At 40.8% G+C, this 19,065-nt stretch overlaps 1 protein-coding gene and 1 non-coding gene across 3 annotated transcripts in view; both read left to right on the top strand.

Annotated features, from left to right (window-relative positions):
* Positions 1 to 19,065, top strand: part of Tnrc6b (trinucleotide repeat containing adaptor 6B) — a 257,256-nt gene that overhangs the window by 135,904 nt on the left and 102,287 nt on the right. The window lies entirely within an intron of this gene.
* On the top strand, positions 13,863 to 13,935 carry Trnaa-ugc (transfer RNA alanine (anticodon UGC)). The gene has a single exon. It is a non-coding gene; the product is annotated as a tRNA-Ala (tRNA).

Raw genomic sequence — 19,065 nt, 5'->3', positions numbered from 1 at the left:
GACCGAAGAGCAGAGGGCAGGAAGAGCAGCAGGGGACCGACTGAAGGACAGAAGTAGGCAGTGGCAAGAAAGAGGGAAAGACTAGATTCCCAAGACACTTGAATTGGAATATGATGAGTAGGGGGAGGAGGTGTGGCTCCCCAGGCCTGGTGAAGGGACCGTGCCCTGAACTGGGGAGGAAGTTCAGCGGGTGGAGCTGGTGGTCATAGCGCGCGCTGGGTGTGGAACATTTTGGTCTGCCAGACAGTTCCTACAGCAGGGCAAGCAGGAGGAAGGGGCTGGAGCTCAGGAGAGGTTAGGAGCTGTCAGTTTACACAGAGCAGCGGTGAGTAGGGAACAAGGGTGGTGCAGGAGGGGCTTAGGGAAGTTCTGGAAGACGTCTGGGCCAGGGCCCCAGGGGTCAGCCAAGATAAGCCCTGGATGTTGGCAGTTGATGTGGCCTGATGTGGCATTAGGGTCCAGCAGCCCCCAGACAGTGTTCATCCTGCTCACTGCTGTCTGTCACATAGAGGCGTTGCCCCATGGATTTTTTTGCTCTCTTCTGCCAATACATTGAGTAGTTCTAAGATAGGAACTTGGTGTGTAATCCTAGCACCTGCATAGCCTTGGACACACCCAGTGGGTGCTCATTGAATGTTTGTTGAGTGAATAAGTGAATCCAGGGTGACTTGAAGTGACATATCAAATGTCTATTGAGTGTCATATGCATTTCAGGGCTATGCTAGTGCCTGGGGATAAGCAGTGAGTGAAAATTGTTAAAATTCTTGTTCTTGGTGGGCATGGTGGAGCACACCTGTAATCCCTGTAATCAGCCTGTAATAAGCGCTCTACGCTGAGCCATAACCCCAGCTCCAAATATGGCCCCATTTTATATAAGGGACTTGAACATTGGTGGATTTAGGAATCTTCCGGCGTCCTGCAGCTCACGAGGCTGAGACAGGAGGATCACAAGTTCAAAGCCAGCCTTAGCAAAAAGCGAGGCACTAAACAACTCAGTGTAGACCCTGTTTCTAAATAAAATACAAAGTAGGACTGGGAATGTGGCTCAGTGGTCTAGTGCCCCTGAGTTCAATCCCTGGTACCCACCCCCCAAAAAATAAAATTCCTGTTCTTGGTGGGCTTACATTCTGAAGCATGTGTGGGAAGGCTGAGGGAAGGAGCACAGAGAGGTTTGAAGGCACAAAGGTGAACGAACCCTCTGCCATAGTGAACTCGAGTGTGGCAACCAAGCATTTGGTAAAGCTAGTTAACGTGAACATGGGAGAGAGGGTCAGAGGAGAGACCTAAAGTGTGGGAAAAGATTTAGATGACAGGTTAGCCTCAGAGAGAGAAAAGCAAATTGCAATTAGAGGGAAGGGTATTGGAAGGAGTTCCCCTAGGAAGCATCAGTGTCTCTTTAAACGAGGAGGTGAAGAAGTCTAAGTGGAGAAGGGGAGCCTGAAGGAAGACAAACCGTGTATCTAACAGCTCTTCTTCCCCAACCAAGAAAAAGAACTGGCTCCAGGGGCTTCGCTGGTGTTGCCTGAGGCTGTGGCTGTGTAGGCATCTGGTGCATATCAAGGTGGAAGTGCAGTTGGTTGGGGTTGTCTGAGTCCCAGTGAGGATTGGCCTGAAAGGTAGTATGGGAAAATCCGGGGCTGGCAGGGGTGGAGGGCTGTGCTCATGAGAGCCCAGGCTGAGCTGGGAATGAACTGAAGAGCAGGAGTAGGTATGTGGCCTGAAGAAAAGGAAGGAGAAGGTCCAGGTTGTACCTCCCGGGTTGGAAGGGAAAGCTGTAACATTACTTCTTGTGTCTTCTGCCATGAACCCAGGCTCAATGCTCCAGGTGTTGCATAGATGCACGCTAACTTGTTTAATCTTCCTGAAGACCAGAGAGTAGGTAGGCAGTGACTCAGACAGCCTTGGCTGCTGAGTTTGGGTGCTTGAGCACTGTGCTGTGCTGCCTTAGGAAGAAAGAAGACAGACAAACAAACAAACTGGGGTGGGGGCCAGGTAACCTTCAGGAAGCAATGGCTTCCCGAGGTTGCTTCCTTCTAGAAGGAAAGCCCCAGAATCTTTCCATCGAGAAGAAATACCTGGGATGATACAAAGGAAGGGGGGCTATGAATTGTTCCCTCTACCTTTTAAAATTAATTTTAGACAACAGTGCACAGTTGATCTTCTGTATCCAAGCTTTCTGCATTCTCAAATTAAACCAGCTATGGATTGAAAATATTCAGAAAATAAATTTGTGTCTGCATTGAATGTACAAACTTTTTTCCTTATTATTTCCTAAAAAATACAGTGTTACAACTATTTATATAGTATTTATACTATATTAGGTATTATAAGTAATCTAGACATGAGTCAAAGTGTACAGGAGGATGTTCGAGGGTTATATGCAAATATGGGCCCCCCCTTTTGTAGTTGGACACACAATACGATTGTTTGTTTGTTTATTTATGTGGTGCTGAGGATCCAACCCAGGGCCTTGCAGGTGCGAGGCGAGCACTTTGCTGCTGAGCTATAACCCCAGCCCCAAATATGGCCCCATTTTATGTAAGGGACTTGAACATTGGTGGATTTGGGGATATTCGGGGGTCCTGCAGACACTGAGGGCCAAGGGCTGACCATGCTGTGTGACCATTTGCTTTGCTCACGCCTCAGTCTCCTTTAGTAAGAAACAAAGCACACCTAACACTTCCTAATTAAGAAAGACTGTAAATACAGATCAGTTTAGGGATTCTTTGAGCTGTAGCACTGTCTCTGTTCACCTGTCCTTTCCCCACCAAGTAGGAAAGTACAGCCAGAGCTCCTGGCCCCACTTATCTGGTGTGTGTGTGTGTGTGTGTGTAAAAGAATGGAAGTTTGCATTGCCTTTTACAGAAATGCTGTAGTGTCTTTGGTAGAGGTTTGGGGATACAATTTCTGGTTTGACAAACAGCAATGTGTTATTCTTTTGCAGGGAGTGTTCACTTAGATTTTAGATTGAATGGACTCTTGGATAACTAGTTGGACTTCTGCTATTGGATGAGGAATTTCTTCTCTGGCTTGTGCCCTCCCCTCCATCTGAGGCCCCTGACCTGTACTCAGGGTTTAGGTCCTTTGCAAATTCAGTAGACCCCTTTAAACTAAGCCTGGAGGCTACTGGGAAGCTCAGAGGCACCTATCCACAACATTTTCCGTCTGAATGAGGAGAGGATTATTTGCAGAGACCACAGTGTGTACCTCAGCATTTTGTTTGCATTCTTTTAATACCTGACTCTGCTCTTGCAGCAGATTGAAGGAATGCTACTCTATCTTCTATCTCTTCAACATAAACACATTTTTATGGTTTTAAAAGAAACAACACAGAACCACATAATCTTATTTGCCAAGAAAACTTAGTCAAATATTGAAAAGGTAGAGCAAACAAATCATCTGGCATTATTTGCTGGCAATTTTTAGATTCACTCCTGATCATAGTGATTTTGCTCAGCACCTTTGTTTAAAATGTCTTACCTGTTGGGCCTTTCCCCCTTCTACCTAGTTCTCTTCTAGAGACTAGCTTTTTAGTCTTGTTTTGTTTGTTTTTTAAACACAGCTAGAGGCCCATATATTTTTTTTTCTTTTCTCATTTTTTTTATTGGTTGTTCAAAACATTACAAAGCTGTTGACATATCATATTTCATACATTTGATTCAAGTGGGTTATGAACTCCCATTTTTACCCCGTATACAGATTGTAGAATCACATCGGTTACACATCCACGTTTTTACGTATTGCCATACTAGTGACTGTTGTATTCTGCTATCTATCCTATCCTCTACTATCCCCCCTCCCCTCCCCTCCCATCTTCTCTCTCTACCCCATCTACTGTAATTAATTTCTCTCCCTTGATTTTTTTTCCCTTTCCCCTCACATCCTCTTATTTGTAATTTTGTATAACAATGAGGGTCTCCTTCCATTTCCATGCAATTTCCCTTCACTCTCCCTTTCCCTCCCACCTCTCTTCCCTGTTTAATGTTAATCTTTTTCTCATGCTCTTCCTCCCTTCTCTGTTCTTAGTTGCTCTCCTTATATCAAAGAAGACATTTGGCATTTGTTTTTTAGGGGTTGGCTAGCTTCACTTAGCATAATCTGCTCTAATGCCATCCATTTCCCTGCAAATTCCATGATTTTGTCAGTTTTTAGTGCTGAGTAATACTCCATTATGTATAAATGTAGAGGCCCATGTTAATAAACACCTTTCTTTTTTCCTTCCTTCCTTCCTTCCTTCCTTCCTTCCTTCCTTCCTTCCTTCCCTCCCTCCCTCCCTCCCTCCCTCTTTGTTTATTTTTTCTGGTGCTGGGGATTAGACCCAGGGCCTTGTACTACTCTACCTTTGAGCTACGCCACCAACCCATAAATTTTTTTTTTTTTAAAGAGAGAGAGTTTTTTTTTTAAAAAATATTTATTTTATAGTTTTCGGTGGACACAACATCTTTATTTTTGTGTGGTGCTGAGGATCGAACCCAGCGCCCCGCGTATGCCAGGTAAGCATGCTTGAGCCACATCCCCAGCCCCCATAATGGGTTTTTAATGTGATCTTCCATCCTAATACTTTGTTATTGGTACTTGACAGAGATACATGGATTTAAAAAAAGAAAACCAGATAACCCACCACTGAAATAAATGGTGCATTCAGTGGTCCCAGTGCCCATAGGCCAGGATTTACTGGGGTCTCTGGGACTTTTTTTTGGTACTGGGGATTGAGTCCAAGTGCACTCTACTGCTGAGCTATACTGTTTATTTCTTGTCTCTTACCCCCGAAATATTAATACTCTTCTTCTGGGTCATGGATGGGTAGTTGGTTGTTTTAGGTTATGGACCCTTACTTGTGTTTTCCCACATTTCCTTTGTCTTGGCCCGGGGCAGTGATGGGTAGACAGAATTTCAGTGGGTTCTCTGAGGTTCTGTGGGACCAGTTTTGAAATTGCTCTGAATCAAGGGGCTCTGGTGGAAAGGACTGAATAATATTCATTTGGTGACTATTATATAGTGCCTTTGGATATTTCTCATTACCTCATTTCTCATTTCTCATTACCTCATTACCAGTTTTCCTGACAGCCTGATGGGGAGAATAATTTTATCCTTACCAAAAATAAATGAGTGCATACAGCTCAATAGCCAGACTGAGGCCCCAAAAAGAAGTGGAGGAATTGGGTGCTGTAACTCAATATGTTCTCTTCCCAAATATCCTTAAATGCAGTGCAGAATAATATGTTGATTGAATTCTTGTTTTGTAAAATGGAGTGTCTTAAATAAAATAGTGATGCAAATGTTGGGAGCCAGTAGCTTGATATGGGTATCCTTTGCTGTGCATTTGTAATAAATAACAGTACTGAGGCCCATGCTGGTGGCAGGCATAGGTCTTCTGGAGCTGTGGATGGCCCCTGAAGGGCTTTTGATTTGTTTTGAAGCAGCATGTTAGATTAACTAAAGAGAAATCACTGACAGGCTAAAAACTTAATTTCAGATGATGAATTGAAAAGTAAGATTGATTAATAGACATTTTAAAAAGAATCTTAACTGTATCAGGTTAAGTTATGATTCATAAAAGTGCAATCAAATAGGACTTATCAAAGCTATAATGAAGAAAATAGAATCATTTGTAATTAGATAATAATTAAAGGCAAGTACATGCCCAGTGATTTTGAAGTGCTTGAAAACAATTAGTTTTCTTAAGTAGGTTAAACATCTGGGTTACAAGCTTGTTTACACTATTAATTTACTTAGTGAACCTGTTCTTCATAGATGATGCAAAGGTGAACTTTAACTTAGTTTTCTGAATTATCACAAGTTCAGATTTAATGGACATCCTTTTAAGAATATTTTTACAGTATTTTTGAAAAATTCTAAAAGTATTTTCCTTCCTCTTTTCTCTCCTGAAAACTTCTGTTAGTTCTAAAGGCTAGTAAGTAAATCGGCATAGTAAGGTAAGGTGTTGGAGACCTGGCCAGGGGCCTCAGAGCCCAAGTAGGCTGAGGAGACCTTCACATTGAGGGAGGGTCTGGTGTGTTGTAATAGAACCGAGGAAAGGTGGAAGTGTCCGTGTAGGGCTGCATGACAGCAGCAGCTGGAGATTGGGGAAATTTGAGCATGTACATTCAGGATAAGGGGAATTAGCAGCTCTTACTATTGGGGAAGGGTTAATTAGATATAATTAGAGAGCAGACAGCGAGAATGAACCCTTCAATGTTAGATTGCAGTCAGAAGTATTGGTGTGGGCACATGGATTTTAATAAGTACCAATAAATATAGAAATAATATCAGTGTTAAATGCATGCATTCTGTGTGTGTGCACTTGCATGGGTGTGCTTACACATATACTTAAACTAGCTCTGTCCACAGTGCACAGTGAGAATACCTAGGAGCAGCGGTATTTCTGTAGCAGTGAACACATCAAGTGCTGGAACTTGGCCTCTGGATACCATTTTCTACTAAAAAGATCCACAGCTGCTTGGACAAATAGTTCATTACATAATAGAAGCAGAAATGTTTAAGATGACCAGGCGCAGTGGTGCATCCCTGTAATCCTAGTGGCTGGGGAGGCTGAGACTAGAGGATTGTGAGTTCAGAGCAAGCCTTAGCAATTTAGTGAGGCCCTAAGAAACTCAGACCCTGTCTCTAAACAAAATATTAAAAAGGGCTGGGGATGTGGCCTGGTGGTTAAGTGCTTACGAGTTCAATCTTTAGTACAGAAAGAAAGACAGAAATAAAGAAAGAAAGGGAAAGAAAGAGAGAAAGGGAAATGTTTAAGGTGAATCTGGAACATCTCAGAAAGTAAGGACATCCGGACTGGGTGTGTGACCCAGTCGTAGAGTGCTTGCCTAGCATGTATGAGGCCTTGGGTTTAGTCCCTAGCACTGGAAAAAAATAAATAAATAAACTCATCTCTTTTTATTTTATTTTATTTTTTTAGTTGTAGATAGACACAATATCTTTGCTTTATGTATTTATTTTTATGTGGTGCTGAGGATCGAACCCAGTGCCTCACACATGCTAGGCAAGTGCTCTACCGCTGAGCCACAATGGCAGCCCCTAAACTCTTCTTTTAGACATTTTATTTATATATGTATATGTATATAATACATATTATAGATCATATTGAGTATTTTTGATGTGCTAGAATCCTGCTTCCCTGGGAATACAGTGGTTATTGATCAAAAGGAACACCTTTCCACCACCACTACCAATCTGCATCCCTGTGTTATCCAGAGGTGGCCGTCACTTCTTTACACTCCTGCAGGAGAGAATCACTGGTAGGTGGCTGAGCTCTAAATTCATATCTCTGTCCTGCCAGAAGCTATGAAATCTACTCAGCTTTAGCCTCTTGATTCTGTGTCTACAGATTGAAGATGTTACTAGTCCCATCTAATAGACTGTTGGGAGAATTACATAAGGTGGTAGGGGTACACATAGGGTGCTTACACTTGTGCGTGGCACACAGGTAGCAAGCACAAATAAATGTGATCCATCAATTTGCTTATTTTCAAATAATCATAGAATAGTTAGGTGATTTTGCTCAAATTTGGAAGGATCTTATGATAGTGATCACAGAAAATTGAAATTACTGTGTCTCAAGTAGTAAAAGACAAAAAAGTAGCATGTATGAGATTTTGAGAACTTTTTCTGATGGATTTGGAATGTCAGAGAAGAGAGTAGATACTAATTCCTGCTTGCTATAGTTTAAAGTCCTTTAATTTAGATTTTACATACCTATATACCCTGCTTCAAATCCTCCTCTAAAAACTAGAATAGAATTTTAAAACTTCTAAATGCTTTTTTTTTTTTTTCTTTTTGTCTCTGGCGGACATATTTTGCAGATGACCAATTTTCTATTTTGAGTTTTTAACAAGAATGTTGCCTCTTATTACCTTTCACATTTGAAAGAATCAAGTATCTTATTTTTAGAGTATTATAATTGCAAATAAACTATGATTTTCCTGCACTCAGTGGAGGAGTGTAAATAGACCATTGCTACTGTGACTGTATAATGAACTCATTGTAGGACAGGAGATTTGCTTGCAAGGTATTGCCTCAAGATAGTGAAGGAAGCTCTCACAGTTTGGAGCTACGTGGCTCATAGCTTTGGGAACACCAAAATGTTTCCTCCTTGTCATTAGTCATGTGGATCCCTAGTGCTTGATGATGTTCTGAAGGGGTTCAGCAGAACCTGCTCAAGTACGGACGGGAGTGGACAGAATGGAGAGGATAATTGCAGATGGGAGGGAACTCTGCTCTTCAGATCAAATCTCTGAGAGTTTATGTTGCTGTGTTTCTCAAAAGTGATGGTCCATCACTTTTCGTTACACATTTTGTCTTTTAGTGGGGAGGACTTCAGGCCTATTGTCTTAAGAGTGTGATGAGGCCAAGTTTTCTGTTGAATGGGCTTCAGCTTTGCAGGGTGACATTAGCTTACAGGTTTCAAAAAATGCCAGCTGCCTATAAATAGCCTGTCCCTGTCGAGTGCAATAGAACTAACTACTGGCTATCACATGTTTAAAAAACTTGACCAGTAGCTTAAACAAAACACATTTTTGGTCCTTAGCTATTAGTACTTCCCAGCCAGGTGTCAGGACACTCTAGTGCATCACAAAGACCTCACATGTCACAGCATGCAAGGTTTCCACCCCCTCTGCCCAGGGTCTGGCTCGCCCCCTTAATGGATTCCCACCAGGGTTGCTTCTGGCTGTATGACCTACCTTCCTCTTTCCATCAATCCATGTCCTGCCACTTGCCCTTCCATCACAGAAGTCAGCTTCATGAGAATACTCTTTGCTTCTACTTTAATCTCTTCCAGGTATGTCATGGATAATGCAAAAATGTACAGTTGTAAGATATGGTAGAATTGGGAAGGCTTTCTTTGGTTGCTTTGATAAAAGCCATTTGTGGTATAAAAGTTCTTGGTAGCGTGTGTGAGTGCACTGGGCATCAAACCCAGGGCCTTACACATGCTAGGCAAATGCTGCACCACTGAACCACAATGACAGTCCTCAGTTACAAGAAGTTGTATGTTTTAAATGAAATTTTCAGACCCAATTTCTTCTTTCTTCAGACAGCCTTAGGTTCAGTCATCAGATAGCCTCTTGTGGTGAGTGAGGCCTTTGCTTTTGATGATTTTCATTTCTTGCCACATGGCAGGTGCAGCTGAGAAAGACTTTAGAAACTGCAGGAAATTCTAGCCTCACTTTTCTAAGGGTTCAGTGTTCTAGATTCCAGGAGGGCTGTTAGTCACAGGGTAGGAACGGATAGTAGTTGGCATTGATTTGGGCCTCTAGCTTCTTTTATTCCCCTTTATAAAGTGTCTATCTTGCTGGGTGTGGTGGTACACACCTGTAATTCAAGCAGTTTGGGAGGCTTGAGGCAGCAGTATCCCAAGTTTAAAGGCCAGCATGGGCAACTTAGCAAGTCCCTGATTCAGAATAAATAATAAAAATGGCTGGGGATGTAGCTCAGTGGTAGAGCACCTCTGGGTTCAATCCCCAGTATCAAAAAAAAAAAAAAAAAAAAAAAAAAAAAGCCAGTTGCAGTGACACCATCTGAAATCCAAGCAATTTGAGAAGCTGAGGCAAGAAGATCTCAAATTCAAGACCAGTCTCAACAACTTAGTTAGAGTGAGACCCTGTCTCAAAGTAAAAAGTTAAAAAAAAAAAAAAAAAAAAATTAGGATGTAGCTCAGTGGTAGAGCACCGCTGGGTCAAATCTCCAGTCATTGTGTCCCGCCTAGCCCCCAAAAGGGATGTAGCTCAGTAGTGAAGGACCCCCTGTGTTCAATTCCCAGTATCAAAAATAAATAAATAAATATATAATAAAATGTCTTTTTCACTTTCCTTCCTTGGTTTTCTGTCCTTCCATTTTCCTATCCAAAAAGCATCACGTCCTTCAACCCTATTTGTTACTTCTACTTCTTACCTCTATTTGTCTCCAAAGGAAATGAGAGAAAAAGAAGAAGAAATAATACAATGTTTTGAGCAAAATATTTAACTATTTCTTATGTGTTGCCACATTTTTAAAAAATTTGTGGAAGATTTAAATACTTTTGTCTTGGATTTTACAAGCTGTCTGCACTGTTTCAACTATGAGTTCTTCGTTGCTTTTTAATGATAAGGAAATATGGGGGCAGGTACTTTATATGAACACACTTGCAAATTTGAGTCAATTTTCTGAAATATAAAAATACAGCATTCATTCATGGACAATTAAGGTAAACTGGGCAGGCACATTCGGTTCTTCCCCCTCTAGGGCTGCAGCAGCCAGTGGCCAGGACCAGTCAGTCATTCTAGATTCACCCTCTGCCACATTCATTCCCAGGGACTTGAGGAGCCCAGGTGATATTTCTTTTCTTGGCTGTTGACCTGCCTTTTTGCTTCCTCTATCCCACTGTATTCAGGAATGCTAACAAGTGACTAGCCAGAGTAAATTTTTATGTGTTGCAAAGCAGTTTGTGGAACTGGGTTTTAATGTGTGCACCAGTATTTGTAAGCCTGATGTGTTTCTAAATGATAACATGTGTAACCCACCCAGGGGGCAACCTGGCTTCATTGATTCTCTTCTGTGAGAATAATTGACTCTGGTAACTACAGAGCTGCCCGTGGCTACTGAGAAGAAGCTCATCTATACTTACACCACCTGCTATTGTTCTCTCTGGTGGTAGTTTCTGCAGTGGCTGCTGCTGCTTTTTCTGTTTTTAATAAGTTACCAATTACTTGGTTTTTGTGGAACACCAGCAGTTCATTGAAATGGCACAGGGAAAATGTAGTTAGTTTCTAACCTTCATTTTCATTTAACCACTGAAATTAACGATATTAAGGATTTTTATTGGTTATTATTTTGAAAGTATGATGCATTTTTATCTTACTAAATAGCACTCTTCAGTTTTCCATTTTGAAAGCAGTATACAGCCACATGGCTAAGAGCACTTTGCTTAGCATACATTAATTAATTTAGTGACATTAATTTCAGGTATGTTCCACAGATATGAGCTAATAAGCTGATCAGCTGTTTCTGCCCACTCTTGGCCCACATTGGAGTGTGCTGTGCCCCCCCCCATACCCCTTCTTCATTGGATGGCTTGTTGTTGTAGGGGAAATTGCCAGGTTCTTTGTGTGTTTTGTTCACAATATACCTTAAGCGCTTAGTAGAAGTTAGTATTTGTGGTGCTGTAGTAATCAAACAAATAAAATTAAGTAAATAGACTGTGGGTGTTCACTGATCATTTTTTAAGGTAAGACTGAGGTGTACACCAAACAAAAAAAAGGATTCCTTGCCATCCAATCAAGGTCTGAATAGTACTGATATTCTGGAAATACCAATTCTGTGGTTTACATATTAGAAAGAATTTAGACATAATATATTAGTGTAATCACTGAGAACTCACTAGGTCCGTTGCTGGTTTTCCCAACAGAAACAGTGAACCTAAATGTTTTGGGATCCAGGTGTGATCTGTTACTAAATCTTGAAAGTGAGTCTTTAATTTGGAAATTGACAGTTAAGCATTGAGCATTTTTTAAAGCAATTGAAAAATTATCTAGCAATTATTGTAACAAACAAAAATAATAGTTTTTTTGTTTTGTGGTGCTGGGGATTGAACCCAGGGCCTTGCATGTGCTAGGCATGTTTTCTGCCACTGAGCTACTCCCAGCCTGGAAATAATGGTTTTGTGACATTCTCCATTTACTGAATTATCTCATTATTTTAAAAAATGTAATGATTGAAAATGTTGGGTGTTTATCATATTATAGAGCATTTTATTCTAAATTTGAAAACTACTTTTGAATCCATAAATATAATATTAGTGCTATTTGGATTTGGAGAACCCACAGGATTTTGTTAGGAAGGTTGCCTTGGTGTTTTGTTTTAAGACAGGCAGGGTCTCCCTGTTTGGCCCAGGCTGGTCTTGAACTACACATATTTTGTGCCATACAAAACATCACAAACCAAGTGGCCCAAGTGATCCTCCCACCTCAGCTACCTGACATGTGGGACTACTGCATGTCCAAACACGCCCAGCCAACTTCTTGGTTTTGAGGTTACGGTGGATTTTATTCTTCTCATCTGTCACAACAAGGAGCATCCACAGCATCTTGTTCAAGAAGTTAAGAGTGGAGCTGAACACTGGCTCCTGCTGCTGGAGCTACCTCCTGTGCCTTTAGCCTTTTAATCATTAGTTGTCTCAACTATAGAATGAGATTAACAGAATTTACCTCAAGTTTATGAGGTTTGCACATTTAGGTCAATACGAAGCACATAATCACTGAGATATTAGATATTTGTATGGTTATTAAAATGTTTGACTTTGTGAGTTGCCCACCCAGGAGGTTACTGAGCATGAGTACATGATTAGGAACTGTTGTTTTCTAAAGATCAGCAGGGTTTTATCTTTTTTATTTAAATGATTTTCTGTTTAAAGAATGTAATTTTTAAGCCAGATGTGGTGGCCTGTACCTATAATCCCAGTGGCTTGGGAGGCTAAGCAGGAGGATCGCCTGCTTGAAGCCAGCACCACCAACTTAGTGAAATTCTAAGCAACTTAGCAAGACCCCTATCTCAAATTTTAAAATAAAAAGGGCTGAGGATGTAGTTCAGTGGTTAAGTGCTTTTGGGTTCAATCCAAAAAAAAAAAAAAAAAAAAATCCTGGTACCAAAAGAAGAATGTAGTTTTTAGAGGTATTATTCTGTAGCAAGAAAAAATATAAGAAATCTGGGGTTAAAACTAAAGATCTCCCTGGGAGAAGATGTATAACTGTATTAGGGAACATTAAAATGAGATCTAGGTGGACATAGAGCCCTGTTATATGCCTGAATAAAAAAGGTTCAATAATTTAAAGATATTAGTTCTTTTCAAATTGATACATAAATTCAAAGCAATTCCAATAAAAATCCTCATAACCTTTCAGATATGGTGATTTTAAAATTTATGTGGAAGAGAGAAAGAACAGGAATAATAAGTCGGAGGACTTAACCTACTAGATATCTTATCCTAAAGCAGTGTAATCATGGCAGTGTGGTGTGGTGGAGCTTTGGGGTGCAGTGGGAATCCCTGTTCGGACCACCCTGCCTATATGGAATCTTGCTCTCCATTAACACTGGCTCTACCAATTTGTAGGGACAGGTGACTCCTGACACTACAGATTAGTGTGTGTGGGGGGGTGGATAACGATCTTTTCAACAAATGGTAGAAATATTCCACATGGGTTGTATTAGTATCTTAGGTCTACCATACAAATGCCACAAACTGAGTGGCTTAAAACATCCTAAATTTATTTTCTTACAGTGTTGGAGGCTAACAGTACAAAATCAGCTCCCTGTGAAGGTTCTAGGAGAGAGCAGTTCTTGCCTTTTCCTAGCTACTGGTGTTTGCTGGAGTCCTTGGTTTGGTGTTCCTTGGCTTATAGCCACATCACTTCAATTTCTGCCTTCATCTTCACCTGAGTGTTTTCCTCTGTGTATAAGGACCAAGTCAGACACCACATACAAAATAGATACCAAATGGACTCAGATAAATATGAAAAACTTTATTATTCCTAGAAATGAATATAGGAGGCTTTATGACCTTGGAGCAGGAATTATTTAAATACAATGACAAAAAGCGCAAAATATGACATAACATTCACCAAGTGACACTGTAACAAAAGTGATAAACTAGGAGAAAATATTTTCAAAATATGTGGTCAGTAGGATTTGTACCTAGGGCTGGCTCTGTGTTTCAGTGATGTAGCACTTTTAGCATGTGTGAAGCCCTGGGTTCAGCCCCCAGCACTGCAAACAAAAACACCAAAGGATTTGTATCTAGAATACAGTAGAAGAACTCAGAATGAATTAGAAAAAAGACCTAGTAGAAAAAATAGACAAGAGGAGCTGGGGCTATAGCTCAGTTGGTAGAGGGCTTGCCTTGCATGCACAAGGCCCTGGGTTCAATCCCCAGCAGCCCCCCCCCAAAAAAAAAAGAAGGAAAAAAATAGACAAGAAGCAAATAGCAGTTTCATAGTAGAGGAAATCCAAATGGCCAATAAAGTTAAAGGGACTCCAACTTAATTAGTAATTAAGGAAATGTAAGTTAAGCCCCAGTGGGATGCCATTTTATGCCCATCAAACTGTCAAAAATTAAAAGAGATTTGAAAATTTTCTTGAGAGAAACCTACAGTTTGGGAAGTGTAGGTAGCAATGTCCAGGAAAGTTTGAAAACATGGCCACCCTGTGATCCAGCATTTTCAGTTGCGGATGTACCTGCCCCACAGGAATATTATTTACTTATATATGTATATTTGTGTGTGTGTGTGTGTGTGTGTGTGTGTGTGTCTATGTCTACACAGGAGACTTGTACCAGGTTGTTTGTAGCAACAGAGCTTGCTGTGGTAAAAATTGAAACCCAGATGCCTATCAGGAAGAGAATGGATAAATACATTGTGGTATTCTATTTTTGGAATTTGTATGAGTAAACTTTAGCTAATGCCTCAGCATAAGTGAACTTTAGGAATATAACATTGAGTGAGAAAAGGAATCAAAAGAATAGTGTCATTCTATTTACAAAATATAAAAATGTATAAAACTAAAATATGGTTTAGGGTACACAACATTTTGTGGTAAGTGAAGGGATGCTAAGCATTTGGTTGTGGGTTGGTTAACTCTGGTGGAATGTGAAAAAGTGGTATGGTACAAGGGCTTTTGGGTTTTGGCAATGTTCTGAGTGGTGGGCATGCAGAAGTTCTTTTGTAAGTATTAAATATTTAATAATGAAAACATTTAGAAATTACCTCAGAAATTTTATTGTTTTCAAGAATGGAAAAAATAACAGAAATATTATCTCCATCCAAAAAGTAATTCAAGCACCCAATAATTATTTTTAAATGTGTTTTGAATTCTTTGTAGATGAGAGATGCTTGAAACAAGGAAGGGAAAGGCCTGGTGATCCTTGTTTGTCCCATGGCTTTGGCACTGAGGGAGCTTCTGCCATTGTAGACGTGACAGTGTGACCCAAGAACTGTCCATAGGGGGTTTTAGCAACATGTGAAAGCTTATTCACATTTTTATCAAAGCTACAATATGCACATCCCCTGTTCATTTTATATTTTCCTGGCATCTAACTAATTGAGCCAGATGGAAAATGTTTCCCACATCAGATTCTCTTCAGCATGTCAATCATTTAATTTTTCTGTCCCTTAATCTCCTGTGGGTAAGACTTCAAAATGTGAGTGGTTAACTAAGAGAGGCCAATTTATTCTAGTCAAAGTTGGTAGTAGCCTGTTCTTGGGGGGGCAGTCTTGCTTTAGAGCATTTATTTCCCCACCAAATTCACTGAGTTATGTCCTGGGTCTTTTTAATTTATTTTAAAAAGTTTTTTTTAACTCATGTAAAAAATATTTTTTAAGTTGTTCATAGGCACAGTACCTTTAATTAATCATTTTTATACGGTGCTGAGTATTAAACCCAGTGCCTCACATGTGCTAGGCAAGCCCTCTACCACTGAGCCACAATCCACTTTTTTTAAAAATTTGAGACAGGGTTCACTAAGTTGCTGAGGATGTCGATAAATTGCTGAGGCTGGTCTCGAACTTGCCATCCCCTTGCTTCAGCTTCCCGAGTTGCTGGCATTATAGGCACACCATCACACTCAACTATTTAAAAAAATATATTTATTTTTTTGTTGTAGTTGGAAACCATAGCTTTATTTTATTTATTTATTTTCATGTGGTGCTGAGGATCAAACCCAGGGCTTCACTTGTGCTAGGTAAGGGCTTTACTGCTGAGCCACAACCCCAGTCCTATTTTAAAGATCTTAATTGAGCCAGGTGTGGTGGCACATGCCTATAATCCCAGTGACTTGGGAGACTGAGGAAGGTGGATTGCAAGTTCAAGGCCAGCCTCAGCAATTTAGTGAGACCCTGTCTCAAAATAAAAATAAAAAAAGGGCTGAGGATGTGGCTCAGTAGTAGAGCATCCCTGGGTTGAATCCCTGGTATCAAGGGTATGGTGAAGGGATCTTAATTGACCTTTATTTGAGATTTTTATAATTGGCAACACTTCAGTTCATGAAATAGAATGTATTCCAATGGGTCCAGCAGGTTGATTAGTAGATAAGGCAGCAGCAGGAGAAAAAGCATTGATATTTTTCAAAGTTACTCTCCTTGTAAAGGTTAAAGCAGAGGGAATTCCTTTATCATGCTAGTTAAAACTGGCTTGTTTGGGGATTTGGCTCTTAATCTCTCTCTCATTTCTCAGAAGGTCAGATACAGACCTTAATTTTGGCTTGGAGAACGACCTTGTAAGTGACTCCATGTTGCTTTGGCCAGATGGACCTGGTGCAGGAGCTCAGTCCAAACCAATGACCTCCTGTAAAGTTTCTTAACTCTTGGACGCCCCAAATTCCACCCTTCTCCATATTGGTCGGCTATACTTGCTATGCTGTGCTCCAAGCCTCCTTGTCCTCCTTCCCTGAAAGGGATAGTAGGAAGGTGGCACTGGGAGAACTCTGGCAGCAGTGCTCAGAAGGGGGGCCAGTCCTTCATCTCCAACAAGAATGTGTAAGGAGAAATCCCCATTTTACTTGTAAGGAAGTTGAGCCCTGGGAGGGAACCCTTTGCCCACTGTTGTTTGGAGGTGGAGCTTAGGTGAGCCTGCTACCCCGAGCCTCACCTGGCCTTCCTTTTGCCTACCTCATCTCTTGCTAGGACGCCTTCCTTTACTTCAGACATTAGCTTTCTAAAGTATAAATGTGATTGCTTAATTGGTTTGCTTAGTAGATTCTTGCAGTGGTTTCTCACAAAGCTGAAGTCCAAATTCAGCCTCAAAGACAAACCCTTCTTATTTTATTATTGTAGATTTGTTAATGTAGACTTCCTCATGGCTCCAGATACTCCTGCTTCAATGCTTCATATTTCAGCTTTTATGGAGAGGTCAAGGTCATGGGCTCTGGGAAACAGACAGACCTGTTTTTGGAGCTTGACTCTACCACCTACCAGCTCTGTGACCTTGGACCCTGCCTGGAAGGCCCCTGGTGACCCCAAGCTGGCATCTGTTCTTTAAGATGCAAGCTGGCCTTTCCTGGAGAGGCCTTGCTGGCTTCTTTCTACCTCTAGCCCTTGAACCATTTCATTCTTAACCAGCACTTTCAGTACAGACTACATTGCCAACATTTATTAGTTTTTAAACACATACCTTTGGGAATGGATCTGTTGAGGACTTGTGTAGCCAACAGATCAGTCCCTGAGTCCTGATCTCTGTGCTTGCACATGCAGATTCCTCTAGCCGAACAGCTTTGCTCCTGTCTGTATGACTTGCACTTCACCAAGTGGGTGTTCCCATTTTTTTTTTTTTTTTTAAAGCAGTGCTGTTCAGAAGCTTTTCTGCAGGGATAGTAATGTTCTATATCTACTATTCAGAATGGGGGCCACTAGCCACATGTTGACTACCGAGCATTTGAAATGTGATTGGTGTGATTGAGGAACTGATATTTAAATTTATTCAAGTTTAGTTGCCACAGGTATTATTATTAGCAGTTAATAATAACCCTTCCTGCTAAATGCAACTCATGTCTTTTCTAATTCATGACTTCCGATATTCTTTTTTTTTAGAGAGAGAGAATTTGTTAATATTTATTTTTTTAGTTTTCGGCAGACACAACATCTTTGTTTGTGTGTGGTGCTGAGGATCGAACCCGGGCCGCACGCTTGAGCCACATCCCCAGCCCTTCCGATATTCTTTTTATGGAAAACTCACGTGTTGCATTGCCTGATGCATCTAGAGTAATAAATTTGTAGTAAAATTGAATAGGTTACAATTGGCCTTCTGTATCTGAGCTCCACATCCATGAACTGAACCAAGGGTGATAGAAAGTATTCAAAAAAAGATTGTACTAAAAGTGTACATTTTTTGTTCTTATTCCCTAAACAATATAATGTAACAATTATGTAGCATTTAATTATTATTAGTTATTACAAATAATGTGGAGATTAAAGTTTACAGGAGGATATGGGTGTTATGCAGACACTATGCCATTTTATGTAAGGGAATTGAGCATTCTTAGTGTTTGGTATCTGAGGGGGTCCTGGAGCTAATTCTCTGCAAATACTGAGGGAGGACTTAGTAATGTCCCTGAATTGGACACTGAAAAACATTAAAATACTAAATTTTGGTGTGTGTCTGTGTGTGTATTATATTTTTGGCACCCAGAGATGTGAGTCCACGGGTGCTTAACCACTGAGCCACATCCCCAGCCCATTTATTTTTTATTTTTTATTATGAGACAAGGTCTCACTAAGTTGCTCAGGGCCTCACTAAGTTACTGAGGCTGGCTTTGAACTTGTGATCCTCCCGCCTCCCAAGCCACTGGGATTACAGGTGTGTACAGTGGTGCTCTGGCTATGTTATGTATATTTTACCAAAATAAAAAAAGAATGCATAGTGAAGGGATACAAAACCTGCAGCTAAAGGCCACCGGGGAGGTTTCCACTGAGGAAGCAGAACCATGAGTCTGACAAGTATAAGCAAAGGCCCTGGGGAAAGAGATGGACTAAGGGCCTTGCAGAGCAGGTAGGTGCTGGGCCATGAAGAGCCTGGTGAAAAGATCAAGGACAGGAGACCTGGTCCGGAAAGCTATAGGAGACCTTGAGGGGTTCCAAGCAGGAAAATGACATGTGTGGGTTTCATGTTTATAAAGATCACCCTGGCTCTCTGTTGAATATTTATCAGAGGATAGCAAAACTGGATCAAGAGAGACATGATCAGGCTAATAACAGTCACATGATGGTAATAGCAGCCATATGCAGTGCTCAGTGGCACAGGAAGGGGTGATGAGTGCCCCCAAGGCCATATGCAGTTCAGTGATCATGCAGCCAGCAAACACGGGGTTGGAAAGATGCCATCTCTTATCTGAAAATAAGATTTCCCACTGGAGAAGTCTTTACCCATTTTGCAGCACATTGCTTTATAGAAATAGCTAACCTGAAGTCAAGTGAGATATTTCTTTCATTAGTCACTTCTTAAATATAGAAAAGGAACATGGGAATTCATGTAACAAATAGTGACATGGAAAAAAATTAAATTTTTTTTTTCCTTAAAAAATAA

Source organism: Marmota flaviventris, chromosome 3, assembly GCF_047511675.1.
Source record: "Marmota flaviventris isolate mMarFla1 chromosome 3, mMarFla1.hap1, whole genome shotgun sequence".
NCBI classification, from domain to species: Eukaryota; Metazoa; Chordata; class Mammalia; order Rodentia; family Sciuridae; genus Marmota; species Marmota flaviventris.
The sequence above is the reverse complement of the archived record's forward strand: the minus strand, read 5'-3'. Positions and strand labels throughout refer to the sequence as shown.